The 14,539-nt window shown below is 41.1% G+C and overlaps 1 protein-coding gene across 10 annotated transcripts in view; it reads left to right on the forward strand.

Moving 5' to 3' along the window:
- The window catches only part of ppfia2 (PTPRF interacting protein alpha 2), a 141,930-nt gene that overhangs the window by 56,293 nt on the left and 71,098 nt on the right, over nucleotides 1-14,539 (forward strand). The window lies entirely within an intron of this gene.

The following is a 14,539-nucleotide window of genomic DNA, read 5'->3' on the forward strand; positions in this document are numbered from 1 at the left end:
AAATTTTAACACACCCTTGAGGTGTTATACTGTAAGATTTGTCATGTTTGGTTAGGTAGAAGTATGCACCACTACATCCAGCCATGCCAAATCAGTACTTTCCTCAGTACAGCCATTTTCAGCCCAGTTCCTCTCAGATTGTTTACCAACTCATAATGATATTCATTTTATCAGATTGCCCTTCCTAGTTTGCAATTATAAATCGGCTGGGGCAAATTGAATTAAATTGCAAAGTAGGGAGCCTTTTGAAGCCTTAGCGGCTTCATCATGGTGATGAAGTTATTCAGTTCCTTTAGTATTCACCGCCAGTCTCTGCAAACATGTACCCAGAAGTGTCAGAGTCTGTTTAGTTTGGGAGCTCACGAGTCTGCCACACAGCTGTGTCCACAGTCCCTGTATCTTGCTCTGGCTGTCAGCTGATATATTTTTGGCATTTGAAGGCAATAGAGGTGGCACGTTAACATGAAGCATGGATGAGACGAATAAGAAAGCAGTTCTTCTTTGCTGTTGGTTTGTCATTAGGTTTAAGTTGGATAATAGTTTCCCGAGATACAAAACAGACTCTATGGCCATGCTAGCAGCTCTTGAGACTGTATGTAGGCACTGCAATGCTTTGAGCTAATCATTAAGATTAACATGCTAACATAGGTGCACAATGATGATGCTGTCGTGTAGAGGTTTAACTGGTAATGCTCACCTTGTTCGTCACCTTGTTTTAGCTTGTATGCATGTTGACATTAGCTAGTTAGCATTTAACACAAAACACAGCTGAGGCTATGGGCATACCACTAGCTCTGGAGGGATTTAATTATAAACCAAAGCATGCCTTTGTTAAAAAATTTGACCTGGTGATGGCACTAGATGAAGTTCGAAGGGAGACAAAAACTAAATACAGTATGGGAAAATTTGACCTGGTGATGGCGCTAGATGAAGTTCGAAGATGACCAAAGGGAGACAAAAACTAAATACAGTATGACAGCTGAGGCTATGGGCATACCACTAGCTCTGGAGGGATTTAATTATAAACCAAAGCATTTGACAGACTGAAAATTTGACCTGGTGATGGCGCTAGATGAAGTTCGAAGATGACCAAAGGGAGACAAAAACTAAATACAGTATGGAGCTTGTGGAGCATTTGCATGCTTTTTTTGCATCGTGACAGCCAGGGCAATGAGTAGATTCCTCTCATGGGAGAACGTTTGTACTGGAGCTCTGATCCCACTTGACCATGTGACTGGGTTCACAAGCAGAGTGTTAGCCATGAGTCTCTTTGACGTGACACAGGTTCTTATGTTCAGAGCGAGACAACGACTGTTGTCCCCTGTAAACCATTATATATGCAGGAAGTGGTCACATAATGTCGTCACCATGCAACACTTCTTAGAGTTGCTCTGGCAAGAGTCATTTGGAGAAGCTGTGCACACAGAGCTCCTCCACCTGGCGAACCGATTGTCGCTCTGGGGTTTCAGCTTCAATGAAATAGGCCCATTGAGTATAATAGTTGTGTATATGCTCAAACAAGTAGTATTTTCAGTCGTTGAAATCACAGAACGGCATCTGCGAATGAGATTTCCCATGTTTAGTAAGTGCCACTTAGAGTGCATTTAACCTCGGCTTTTCTCGGTTCGGTTCTTAGTTGTTTTGTCCGTGTTGTTGTGTTCAATATTCTCTGGTTCCTATCCCATAATAAGCTGCCATACAGTTTGTCAGGGTTGGGCTACCTGAAAAATGAGATATAATTGTTGCCCGGTTTTTGTCAAATTAGTCCAGTTATGCAGTGACTGAGTCTTCTCGGCTGCAGTGTGTTTGCCCTAAAGGCCCCCCTCTCTCAGTCTCGCAGCCTGAAATGCATTGTTTTCCATGTGGCTTATACAGTACAGCCTGTCACCTCTAAGCAATAGAAGATACAATTACAGCCACAATCTTATACTGCAGAGCTAATTAGAAGAAACTGGATAACAAGAATGAGGCTGTGGAATCTAATCAATGCTAAGGCAAAGTCACACCAAAGTTGGCATGCAACTTTTAAGACAGATTGTCAGATACATTTTACTTGTCCCTCCAGTCTTCTTTACAAAAGTATCCCACTGGCCCACCGTTAAAGAAGAGAGGAGGGAAATGAGCAGGTTTCCACTTCACTCCTTCAAAGTAGTAACTGTTATTTGTGAAGTTTATGGCAGTTTGGCTGCAGGGGGAATTTGGCTGAAGAGCTGCTGTTTGGGGCTGGGTATGTCCGAACATCTGTTCTCTGTACTTTGTTTGTAGACACGGCCAGCCCTGCTCAATCAAACTGTAAAAGCAGCACCTCGAGTCTGGCTGAGTGTTTGCATTCAGGGCTTGACAGAAAAACCGGATGACAGGGCCGCGCACGGTGATTAAAAAGTACTACTTCTCATTTAGCCTGATGCTTACGTCCATGCAGGGGTGTTTAGACTGAGGCCCCAGTTGAACCTGCCTTGAACGCTGCTTCAACTGAGGGCAGAAATGACACAGTGCCTTTTATTTGGTGCTACGTCTTCAGATGCATCAATGAGTGCGGACTCCTGCACCTACACCTCACGCATTCACAAGCCCAATCAGGTTCACGGAGGAGGGGAGGCCTGCGAGACAGGATAACTAATCAGGTGACACCAGAATGACTGGTTTTCTTGGCCCATCATGGTGACACCTTAAATTCCAGTTTATTCCCAGTGGGAACAGCCTGCCTTAGAGATTATTAGCTTCTGGGCTTCAGCTGAGTTTTTTTTTGCCTTTGTTAGTACAGTAGTTAATTTTTTTGTGCCTTTGGCTCTACAGCATATTGAGGTTTAGAAGGTTTTAATAATTAACCTTAAGTTATTTATCAGCAAAAATGCCAAATATTTGATTGCTCCAGTATCTGAAATTTGATTTGCTTTTTTGTTTGCTTTCTCTGTTTTAATATCACTGTAGTGGAATAAATTAGGGTTTTGGACTGTTGGACTCGCCAAAACAAGCACTGGACTAGTACTCTACAAATGACAAACTGTTGAGTTTAAGCAAAAATACAAAAAAAAAAAAGAAGAAAAAAAGAAAAGGTACTGGCTCCAGCCTCTAAAATGTGAGCATTTTTAAAAATCTTGTATGACAGTTAATCAAGACAATTAATAAGAGATGAACTGATAATGAAAATAATATTAGCTGCAGCTCTAAAAATAATTTAATGGAAAGAGAAAATTGCAGGGGGACGTATAGCCCCAGCTTTGCCTGACTTATTGTATTAGTGAGCCCTTACTATCTACTGAATTTCAGCTCTTGGAAATCCCCATTTGTGTGGCAGCTGATAATGCTAAATATAAGGCCTGGCTTTGCTCTGCACCTTTATCAAGGCTAAACGTGATGACGCTACTCATCACGTGACACTCGGACTGCTGACTGGCGGATTGATCTGGAGGGTAACATGTCTGTTTCAAGCTGCTCTGTGGGACTATTTCTGTTTTCTGTTTGGTTTGGGGTGTGAACATGCAGATGGATCTGCAGCGACATGTAGGCTAAATATACATGAACGCACACAACCGCAAACAAGAAAATAAAGGCAAACGCACACTTGGGGTGTGTGCGGTACATACAGTACCGTAGCAGCTGAACCTCACTCTAGCAGACGTACATGTACGCTCACACACAGTCATGCACTGGGCTGTGGGAGCAAACCCCACCCTCCCTGTGTCACGTGTTCAAGAACAGTGATTGAACAACAAAAGGCAGACGTATGCAAATTAGCACAAACACAACAAATTGATGCACCACCAACAGATTGAATTCAAAGTGCTTGACCTTTTATTTGCTACACTGACGCACGGTAATTGCTTACAAATGCTCCAGACGCCTTCACCAACACACACTCACACACACACAGTCCTCCCTGTCATATCTATTTCCTGCCACCGATCTCTTGAGCAGTGCGTATGTTGTAGGCATTTGTCCCATCTTCTTGGTCTTTTTTTAATCATCCCTTGTGCATTTAAAATCTGGCCGGGGCAGATGGGGAAGGGAGTTTGACCCCCTTTGATGGATTCCACACCGATTAAAAGCACGAGTGAGCTTTCGAAAGCAAGAGGCGCCTGTGTATGTTGACATGTGTGAACAAGGAACAGTTTGTCTGTTTGTGTATCATGGGATTTGGTACCAAAAATGTAGTGTAATGTAGCATTTGACAGATATGTACACATATACACTGTACAGCGTAGATCCCACAGACATTTTAAAGTGGAGTATGGTACACCCACAGGCCAAGCCACTCCCTTCAATAGACCGGAGTGAAATCAACCTCTGTTTGTTGATACAGTTATGATCTAACCCTTTTCCTGGCGTATTGCAGCGGCCTAGTCTCATTTATCCAACAATTGTGGACTTGGAAGGCTCAGTCCTTTGTGTGGCTGGACAGAATACTGAGCTGTGATTTTCATAATTTATCTTTTCCAAATCAAAGCAGAGTGACTTGTTAAGCATTTGTTTTCATCAGCAAGAGTAACTGCATCAATCCGGGCGCATCCAGAGTTTTAAAAGATAATAAGGTTATTGTTTATTAGGACCGATAGGGCCTCAAGAAATGTTCGACCTGTTTTGGAGAAGAAGGGCTGGTGCTGCGAATCAGGAACACCTTCACGGATGATTGTCATTAGGGACATATCAGTAGGAATTAGCTAGGTTAAAATAGCTGCTTATCAGCTCATCTGGGTGGCAAAAAAGAACCAGAGAATAATATAGTAGAGTCCTGAATCATGGCTAGTAGGCGTGTACTGTAACAATACGAGTCAGTTTGATGCACTCAAAATGACACAATGAAAACTAGTGTCAGAATTATTTATTTCTACACAAATAATTAAATTTCTTAAACTGGCACTGCCTCAGCACCGATCACCTAAATAGAGACCCATTCAGCCACTGACATTGTGTCATACTCTCTTTATTTTTCCTTCTCAGTATATTTACACATTGGACAGACGCATACTGTGCTGTAGTGCTCCATAGGATGGAGAGTGATGTCCATCTAAATGAATTAAATAAAACAAAATTCAGTCTGATTATAAGGTGACCACTGCCTCACTCCTCTGGAGGTGATGGGGGCTGGTTGACAGTGGTGCAGATATGCTGCCGATGAGGTGACCATGTGACTGCTCTGTTGTGCTTTATGGTCAGTAGATAATGATCAGGGTCGAGGGTAGCACCTCCACAGGGTGTGAAAATTTAAGTAGCAACCACACTGTACCGACACATTGTGGAAACTCAAGCTAAAATGAATGTGTATAAATGTATGATTCATTTGTTTGTGGTGGTTCTGATGCCTCCTCCTCATCCATATAAATCCCAAATTAATACTTCGATACATTGTCAGATGCTTTGGTTTGATGATTATCCCTTGTAGGGTTATAGTTAAGGACACGTTTTGACATGGGAGGGGTGAAGATTCATTTCAGAATAAAATTCAAATGGCCAGTTGCACTTGCAGTCTTTGAATTTTGAGTTTGTTTTACTGAAACCATTACAGAAATGATGTTTTAGATTTGATGTCAAAGTGCCAGACTTGGTGTTTGTTCCTGATGAGTATGGGGTAGCACAGGGCAGACAACACTGTCCTTGTCAGGTTATAGATGACTGTAAGCCTTTTTCAACATCAGAGTAAAAGGATGATATGACTGAACAGGGCAACTCACTGTCATTTTTATACTACTTTTGTAGCTCTCACTGAATGTAGAACAGTCTTATTCTGTTCATTGGTTAATACAGTATCTTGAGATTTTTTTTATCCTTTATAGAATGGGTATTCCAGTTTCAGCACCGCAGAATCGACTGACCATTTAATTTTATATCTTCTCTATATAATGGGAGAGGTGGGGATGTCTGGGGCCTTCCTATACCTATTATTAACCTTCCATCACTTTGTTGTTTCTCAGCCCCTTCTCTGATTATAATGTTCATCCCGATTTGTTTCACTGTCTTATCACTGTGCAGGTTTGATTAAAGGGCGGAGCACAGTCCATGTGCAGGCAGACGACGTTATTTTCAAATTGCTATCTGGGTAATTCACTCTTTGCAAGCCTTTCTCCACTTCACTGTTATGGACTTTAAAAATGGCCTCGGGGTTTCCCTCACCCACACTGTCTCTGCGCAGCATTATGTTTCCCCTGCAGTCACTCACATGAGATGATATAATACACAGTGGCCTTTGTGAATAATGCAGCGACAATAAAATCTAGGCTGTGTTCAATTACCGCAGCTTTCGTCATCCCCTCTTTGCTGCTGAGTGTGTGTATGTTGATTATGGTGGGCCTAGGCTATAAAGACCAGACCACATTAACTATATCATTCTTTGTGTCTCTATTAAACTGCTCAAGTCTCCAAAACGGTAATTCTTAAAACCAATCTTATGTTCAACATGGCTCATCTTATGTCTTTCTGGTCTTTCTCTTTTGCTAGTCACATTAATCCTATTAGGTGTGGTGATCTCTCCACTGTGGCCTTTACCATAGATTTAAACATCTCTCAGTCAATAGACAAATGACAGTGTACTTAATTAGCAGGACATGCCAATGAAAGCGAAACCTCTGTAAAAAAAAGTCAATGGATGGCTGTTCCTTGGTCTCTGACCTCCAGTATCCATAACCAAGCCAACACAAAAGTGTTTTCCTTTCTGTGACCTTAAGCTTTGAATGCCGGCAGGTTTAAGTGAATGGTGACCAGTGATTTGTGTGTGGAAGTAGGTTGTAAAGGAAAACCCATCTGGAATATAGCAATGGGACTGTAAAGTTTACAGGGTTGTGGAGGCACCGTGGTCAAGGTTTATGTACATCTGGATCAATATATCTGAGCTTTTTCAGTGCTTCTCACATTTATATTGTGTTTACACAATGCTGCTAGTATAATACTGTCAAAGTGGATGTAAAAACTGTATTTTAAACAGACGGAAGCAGTTTTGTAGCCCATAGGTGTGTAGTCCCGCTGATGCCACCACCCTCCCCACATGCACTGAAATGAAACTCTCCAAAATCAATAAATTTGCTTGCGGGCTCACATGGGATAAACTGCAGTGGTTCATCCAGCAGCAACACAGAGGCTCCCCGTGGACATAACACCACCTCAGCACTTAATCTAACCTACCAGCGAGCATCTGTGCATTTAAAAAGCCAACAGAGAACTTAATTATCGGAGATATTCTCAGCTCGCCTACCTGGTATGTGGTTGCAGAACCATTCTCACCCAGTCTTGCTCTTGAACGGAGCTTCAGCCCAAACTGTGGAGCTGAGAACATTTCACTTTTTTCTGAGAAGATGATTTGTGCCAAGAGCCCTGCAGGTGAGCTGAGAGCATCTAATCATTCAGGACTTTTAATGAAAGTGCATCATGTCACAGCAGGCGAAAAGACTGAAGAGGACTGGCAGAAAGGACGCAAGGGAGGTCCTGAGCCATTTTACCAGAGGCACAGCAATTAACATTGCATGATATTGAGGAACAGATTAGATTGTCTTCCTCTCTTTTAGGTAGCAAGAAAAGATGTTGTCATCTCTTTAACAATTTCATTGTTTTTCTCTGTGTTGGGGCTGTAGAGAGCAAACTACTGGTTCTAGCATGTGATTCCTGATGCTCACCCAAATGATTGCTGTAGCTTCCAAGTTATGATAATAACAACATATTGTGTTGACTTGCTCAGTCATTATTACATGCCTTGCGGCTTTTGCTCATATATTTGCACTAAGGATATGTGGAGTCTGCAGCAGTGGCATGAACCACATGTAGTTTTTCAGAGGCAGGAGCTACTAACAATCCCACTCCTCTTCCCTGCTGTGAATAATATGGTAATTTTGTTTTCATATCTATCTATATTTATGAGGACACCTTTCAGTTTCTTTACATGTGTTAGCTAAAGTTTTAAGTTGGGTAGTGATTGGCAGCACCCTCTGTCACATCAATTAAGAAAAATTTGTCTTAAAACAATTAAGTGACCATCTAATATGCACACAGTGTAGCCAGTCTGCTGATATGTGTTTCAGTTGTTACTATAAACTTTAAAGCAGCTGACCTACTACACCCTGTTACTGAGACTGAGTGTGAGGCATAAGTGGCTCTCTTTTCATCCATTAAAAAGCACCTTTGTATTCAGAGGTTGATTACATGCTGCAGGCTACAGCTATTGATTTCCTCTACCAGTGGTTTTGGTAGTTTAACCTGAGTGGCTGGCGACAGGGAGCAACATGTTGGCAGACTTCATGTTGCTGAAACTCTTCCTGTTGTACAGGGATGTGTGGTCAAGTGCCTCATGGTGTATTGTTACCAAACTCAAGCCAGAGGCTTTAAAAGTGGCACAGTCTCCTTTCGGTTAAATTCACGCCGATGTTTGAGGATTAAAACAAAGCTCTATAATGAAGAACATTTGTGAGGAAGCAGAGAAGAAGGAGCAGAGTTCCTTCTAGAGATACAGTATTTTCAAATAAGCTGATTTTAGTGACTTTAAGTTGTCACAGGAATTTTAACTTCTGTTTAACTTTAAATTAGCAATATGCAGTAATCATTGTTTTATGAAGTAAATTACAGTGAAATTAAATGTCTCATTCCTGGAGAGTTCTTGAAGGACTGCTGGGGCGTCGCTGGACTTTGGCTTCAAGAGCCTCTTCTTACTCAAGTGAATAACTGTATGCACCTCACTCGCTCACTCTCTAAAAAGCCTGATGTGTTAATTCTGTGACCTGTGCTAATGTGAGCTGACAGCTAGCCCAGCATGGCTCTGACCTGGCCCTGTGGCCCTGCAGGCCACTCTAGCCCTCGCAGGAGGAAGGCGCACCACCTGCTACATGCCGATCACTTTAACGCATTACAGAGGCACTGTCTGCCTAAAAAGACCTCAGCATCTACCCTTGGTTGCCGTGGAGACAGTGACTGCAGCTTGTCTCAGCTCAAGCTGTTGGATTGGCTTCGCCACACCCATGGGTGTCTGGAATGAAAGGAAGGGAAGGTTTAGAGGGAAAGTGGGAGATTAGTGTAAGGGAGGAGCAGCTCTCCACAACTGATCAGACACCTTAAAAAGAATCTGGGCTTTAACAAGGGAAATACCATATTTTTTGTGACTGGCTGCTTGGAGAAGGAGCAGTTCCGGATGATTCTTAAGTAAACATGTGCCAAAACCAAACGGACAGGCTGGTAAAAGGGACTGCGGGATTGAGAGTTCCAGTGATGCATGCAGTTCAGTCAGTTTGTCAGATTAAATGGATTAGTAAGAGTTTGTTTCAGATGCATTCAACGGACAGGTTGATGTTACATTTTTTACAACCATCTGTAAATTTAGAATCCAAATCTTTGTTTTGACACATGCCAGTGTGTCAAAACGTCACGGGTTTCTATCTTAATGGGGAGGCGAGAGTGGTGCAGTGGGTAGGGCCGTCGTCTCCCAACCAGGAGGTTGAAGGTTCGAATCTTGGTGCCGGCAGTCCACATGTTGAAGTGTCCTTGGGTAAGACACTGAACCCCCTTGATGGTTAGAGCCATCGGTTGAGGTGGCGCCACAGATGGCTGCCATCGGTTCTGTACCAGAAACAAATTCCTTGTGTAACATACTTGGCCAATAAAGGTGATTATCCTTATCCTACACTGCTGTAATTCTGTCCCAGCATGGCTCACTGAATTGCTCCAAATGTCTTAAGATGGCCATAAATGATTTGATCCTTAGTCTTTAAGTCATCTTTGGATTGTTTGAAAATTGCTCTGCAGGCATTGCACATTAATGGACTTCCCCTAGTGCTCAAGTAAACAGAGTAGATCCTAAGGCTTATCACAACCGGGATTTGACTGCAACATGTTCATTATTCACAAAGCCAGGAGGCCTTGTCCGGCCTGGAAATATCCTAACAAAAGTACACATGCTAAGGTTTGGGGTGGATCTGCTTCGATTTCTAATTAGACAGTGACAGAAAACGAGCACTGAAGGATTAGATGTGGATGTAAAATGAATTGTGTAGAGAGCAAGCGGTTGTGTTTGAATTTGAAGCCCTGACATGCCATAGGGATCCAAACCATACATACAGTATTTTCCTATTTGTCATGTTGCCTTAAATAATTTAACACACATTATAAAGTTATTTTAAAAAGAATGCTGTGAATTATTAATGCAGGTATGTTTGCATTCACATTAGGTCATACATGCAAACTATGTGTCGAAGAAAACCTCGTATCATAGTGGAAGCTACGTATGTGACCAGTGACATACCAGGCAGAGGCATATCATTCTGCATTGGCTGTATGTATTCTAGTCAGGAAATTACCACAATAAAATTGGCCGGTGTGCCTGAATCTTTTCTAATAAAAATGCCCCAAAAAAGTCTTCAATTTTAATCGTTGTGACATCTTATTAAAGTTTGAGGTCGACTTTCCCACAGATCTCTTTTTTGCCATTACCTTTTCCCAGTTGGAACTTATTTTTGAATGTGCCATGATTCGGCTGAGACCAATACTGAGTTTTCCGACAGCTCCTGCTTTTCAAAAACAGGAGAGGTGTTGGAGGTGCTGAGCAGCTTTACCAAGAAGAGAAGTCCTCTAACACTACTGTGTCTTGATGTTCTCTCTGACAGTGTCAGGCTGAGGAGCACATGACTCTGCAGTGTGAGGCGGCACTTCTGAGTTTGCTTTAATAATGAGGAAAAGAAATTATTTGTGCTCTCAACCACTTTTCTACTGTTTTGTCTGCTCACAAATAAAAAAAAAAAACAAGTTTTAACAAGAGGTTTGCAGAACCTCTTTAATAAGGTCAGATTTTTCTCTTTTTTTTTTCTTGAGCAAGTGCTCTGCCAATTTGTGTTATTTTTATGTTAGTGTGCACTTAGAGATTCATAATCAAGAGAAAAACAAGAGAAAATGGCAGTGGCAGATCTGGGAAACTGTGCTCAGTATGACTATGCTACACTGTGCTTGGATAAACCTCAAGAATCCTGTATGCATAGGAGATTTCTCTATGATCGCATGACATATTTGTCTCTGTATTGCTCAACTAACAAGAAAACTGATCCACAACCTCTGACGTGTGTTTCTCTGTCAGTCTAATAGGTCTTTCATGCTCATGTTTGCACAAATACTCCTATGTGAAAGTGCTAAAGCATCGTCTGCTGTGCAGTGGGAGCATGTACAATGAGAACAAAATAGAACCAAGCACGGATCCTTGGGGGACGCCACAGGAAAGGATAGTTGAGGAGAACAAACAGGTACTAATATTAACAGTAAAACCTCTATTGGTGAGATAAGATCTGAACTGGTTAAGAACAGCTGGCATCATATTAGTGCAGTACTGTAACTGAAAAACATGGGAAACAAGTGGATAGATTTGTTGGGGGAAAAAAACAGGTGAGATTTATGATGGATTTTTTGTATGTCTGACTAAGGTAGGGCTGGTGATTCATTTCAGAGCACATTTTTGTTAGATTTCTTGAAATTCTCGTTTCATCCTGATGCCAATGAATACATTAAATGCTCTGACAACATAAAGAAAAAAAAATGTCATCTGAGGCTTCACCAGAAAAGAGCTTCACTGGTAATTTTAGTTGGTCTGACCGTCTGAGTAAAACCATTGGATGGCCTACCTGCCTGTCAACTTCCTACTTGCGTTCATTCTGCCTTTGCACTTATTGTGTGAACCAAGAGTCTGCCACAAGGTGTTGCAGGCAGACGTGTTACTGCTCTGTTTTTATAGCTAAAACTATCGAGCTGTGGCAGAGAAGGTACCCACAGCAGCTTTCAGTTGCAAATGGAGACTGCATTCGAGAAAGTTAGAACTAAAAAGAAGTTGGATGCTGCGAGAAGTAAAACCAGAATTAACATTGGTGTTGCTTTTGATCAATGGCGACAACCGAGAGAATAAAAGGGGCTGAAAAGTGATACTATGGTGGCCGTATGTCTGATGGGCAGGTTTGTCGGGTTTGTTTTGTTTGGGTAGTAGATTTATTTTTTTCTGAAATTTCAGTGTGCGTTGTGATTTGGAACAGTGGCTTTGGAGAGAAGTGAGAACGAAAGGGTGGGATTTTTCGGTTGATTTTTAAAATTGAGCTTCCTATTGCTGTTTTTCCAGGATCGCCAACTAAACCTACTTTTACATGATCAGCATTTTTACTGATTATCAAAGTGCTTAACACATGAACACAATTTTTAGAGCTTGTCATTTTCAACTATTTGTCCTTCAATTTACTGCTATTTTTTGATTTTGGCTTTTATCAATTGTGTTGTTTTGCTCCCTCTCCAGCCTGGCTTATACGTTGAGATTTATGGTTTGTTGCTGTTGAGTTCTTAACCACTGCTTCGAACGACTCGAATTCTCTTTCAGAATATTTCTCACAAGCTTGGTTCAAAGAGAAATATTGGTTGGAAATCACCTCACCAACGGACCTTTTCATTTGTTTGAAGCAAAAAAAATGATTTCAAGATTTTCAAGGCTCACATTCTTCCACACACACACACCTGTATGCTTCTCATAATGTGTGTGGAGTGCTTTTATCCTGACACCAAGTTGCTGTTATTCTTCTTTTAAAAATAATTCAGTGTCCAGGGAAACACTGAGCCCGTTCATCTGTCGCAGGCATGTCAGTGATGCTTCCCTCTGCTATCACTGAACTCCTGTCTTTTTCACCTGTGTCTATGTGTGAGTGTTTTGCTGACTGCATTCCTTCTCTGATGGGATTTCACAGTTTTGTGGTAACAGCAATTACTTTATCCCTGCGTAATGCTGTTTTCATGCTTGGTGTACGCCTTGTCACACATGCTGCACCCAGTTTTCCAGCTTTCTAAACTTTAGTGGCACCCTTCAGTGTGACACTTATCTTTTTGCTCTCTGTTAATCTTCATTAAAACACTCAGAGGGAGAGAATATATGGCACATTATCAGATTAGTTTGGGTGCAAGACTGAATAGTTCTGTACTCAAGAGAGACTAAAGAATATTGCTTTTACACACTCTCTGGCTGAATCAGTGTGTTTCGCCAATGTGTGCTTTTGGTCTTTGGGTTTTAGGCTTCTGGGATCTTGACATTTTAGCACAAAGAATGCCTTGATCACACCTAAACTGCCTTTTGGTTTTATAATTTTCTTTCTCACTAAACACCCGTTTCACAGGAAATAACCCGTTTTAGAAAGCACACGAGATTGTTTCTCTTGTGGCTTCCACAAATTGGTTAATTGTATTAGGTGAGTCACTTTTGAAAAATGCATAGATGCTTTTTTTTTCCACCACATGCAAAACAACACAACACTGTGTTGTTTTGTGATAAATTTGCTGCCCATTGTCACTCTTAAATCTCTGTTGCACAGAAGGCTGTTTTCATGTTCATCAGCTAAAGGGGGAAGGTTGCTCCGTGCCTTTACATCTGATTTTGTATACAAGTGTGATTTTCTAGCTTCATAACCAGTTTGGTATCCAGCTGTGGCCCAATATACAACTTCCTCTACATACATGTGATATGGGAACTTGTAATGCTAAGAATATGAAGTGAGTAAGTAGACCAAAAGTAATTGAACCTTGCTGTGGGAAAACAATATTAAACATGTGGAAGGAATACAAACTGTGACTGTTAAAAGAACATATTGATAATCTTATATAGTTGCAAGAAAAGGTAATGGCGCTGTTTGCAATTTTCTGAACAAATTGGTCAAGAAATGTGATCTGATCTTCACCAAAGTCACAAATATCAACAAACAATATTTGTAAGCTGATAAAACACCGTAATGATCTTTTGTATCTTTATTGAAAACACCTGCTAAACATACAAAAAGAAACACCAGGTTTCTGATGTCACTAAATGTCAACTGGAGTCAGGTGTTAGCAGACCTGGAGTCCAGTCAATCACTTTGTATGTTTAATGGGTATGTTCAATAAAGACATGAAAGATCATGACTGTGTTTTATCAGCTTAAAAATGTTGTATTTGTTGAAATTTGTGACTTTGGTAAAAATAGGCTCACATTTCATGACCAATTTATGCAGAAAACTGGGTAATTGCAAATAGTGCCATTACTTTTTCTTGCACTAGTTGGGCCGGAAGTTGAACAACCTTCTTTATTTTAAAGGTTTCATTTCAAATGATTTTGTTTTTCTAACTTTAAAAACAGACAACTGCAGAAAGGCAAAACAAAGCCTGAGAAGACTTTTTGTATGGTAACTCTCTCTTCATTTATTTGGCTCCTAAAAGCATTGGCTGCAGGAAATGTAGTGTTTGGCATTTTATAAGGAAAAAATGCAAAGATTTAAAAAGAAAATTACAAGACTTCTAAAATTATAATTTAATCATTGTACCCCATCAACAGTTCTTGTTGGTTCGTTGTCACCATCAAATCAAATCAAATCAAATTTTATTTGTATAGCGCCAAATCACAACAAAAGTCATCTCAGGACACTTTACAAAGTAAGGTCTAGACCTTACTGTTATCAATATTATTACATAGGGAAAACCCAACAAATCCCCCTTGAGCAAGCACTTGGCGACAGTGGGGAGGAAAAACTCCCTTTAACGGAAGAAACCTCCGACAGACCCTGGCTCTTGGTGGGCGGCCTTCTGCCTC

The sequence above is a fragment of the Monopterus albus genome, unplaced genomic scaffold (assembly GCF_001952655.1).
Source record: "Monopterus albus unplaced genomic scaffold, M_albus_1.0 scaffold136.1, whole genome shotgun sequence".
Classification (NCBI taxonomy): domain Eukaryota; kingdom Metazoa; phylum Chordata; class Actinopteri; order Synbranchiformes; family Synbranchidae; genus Monopterus; species Monopterus albus.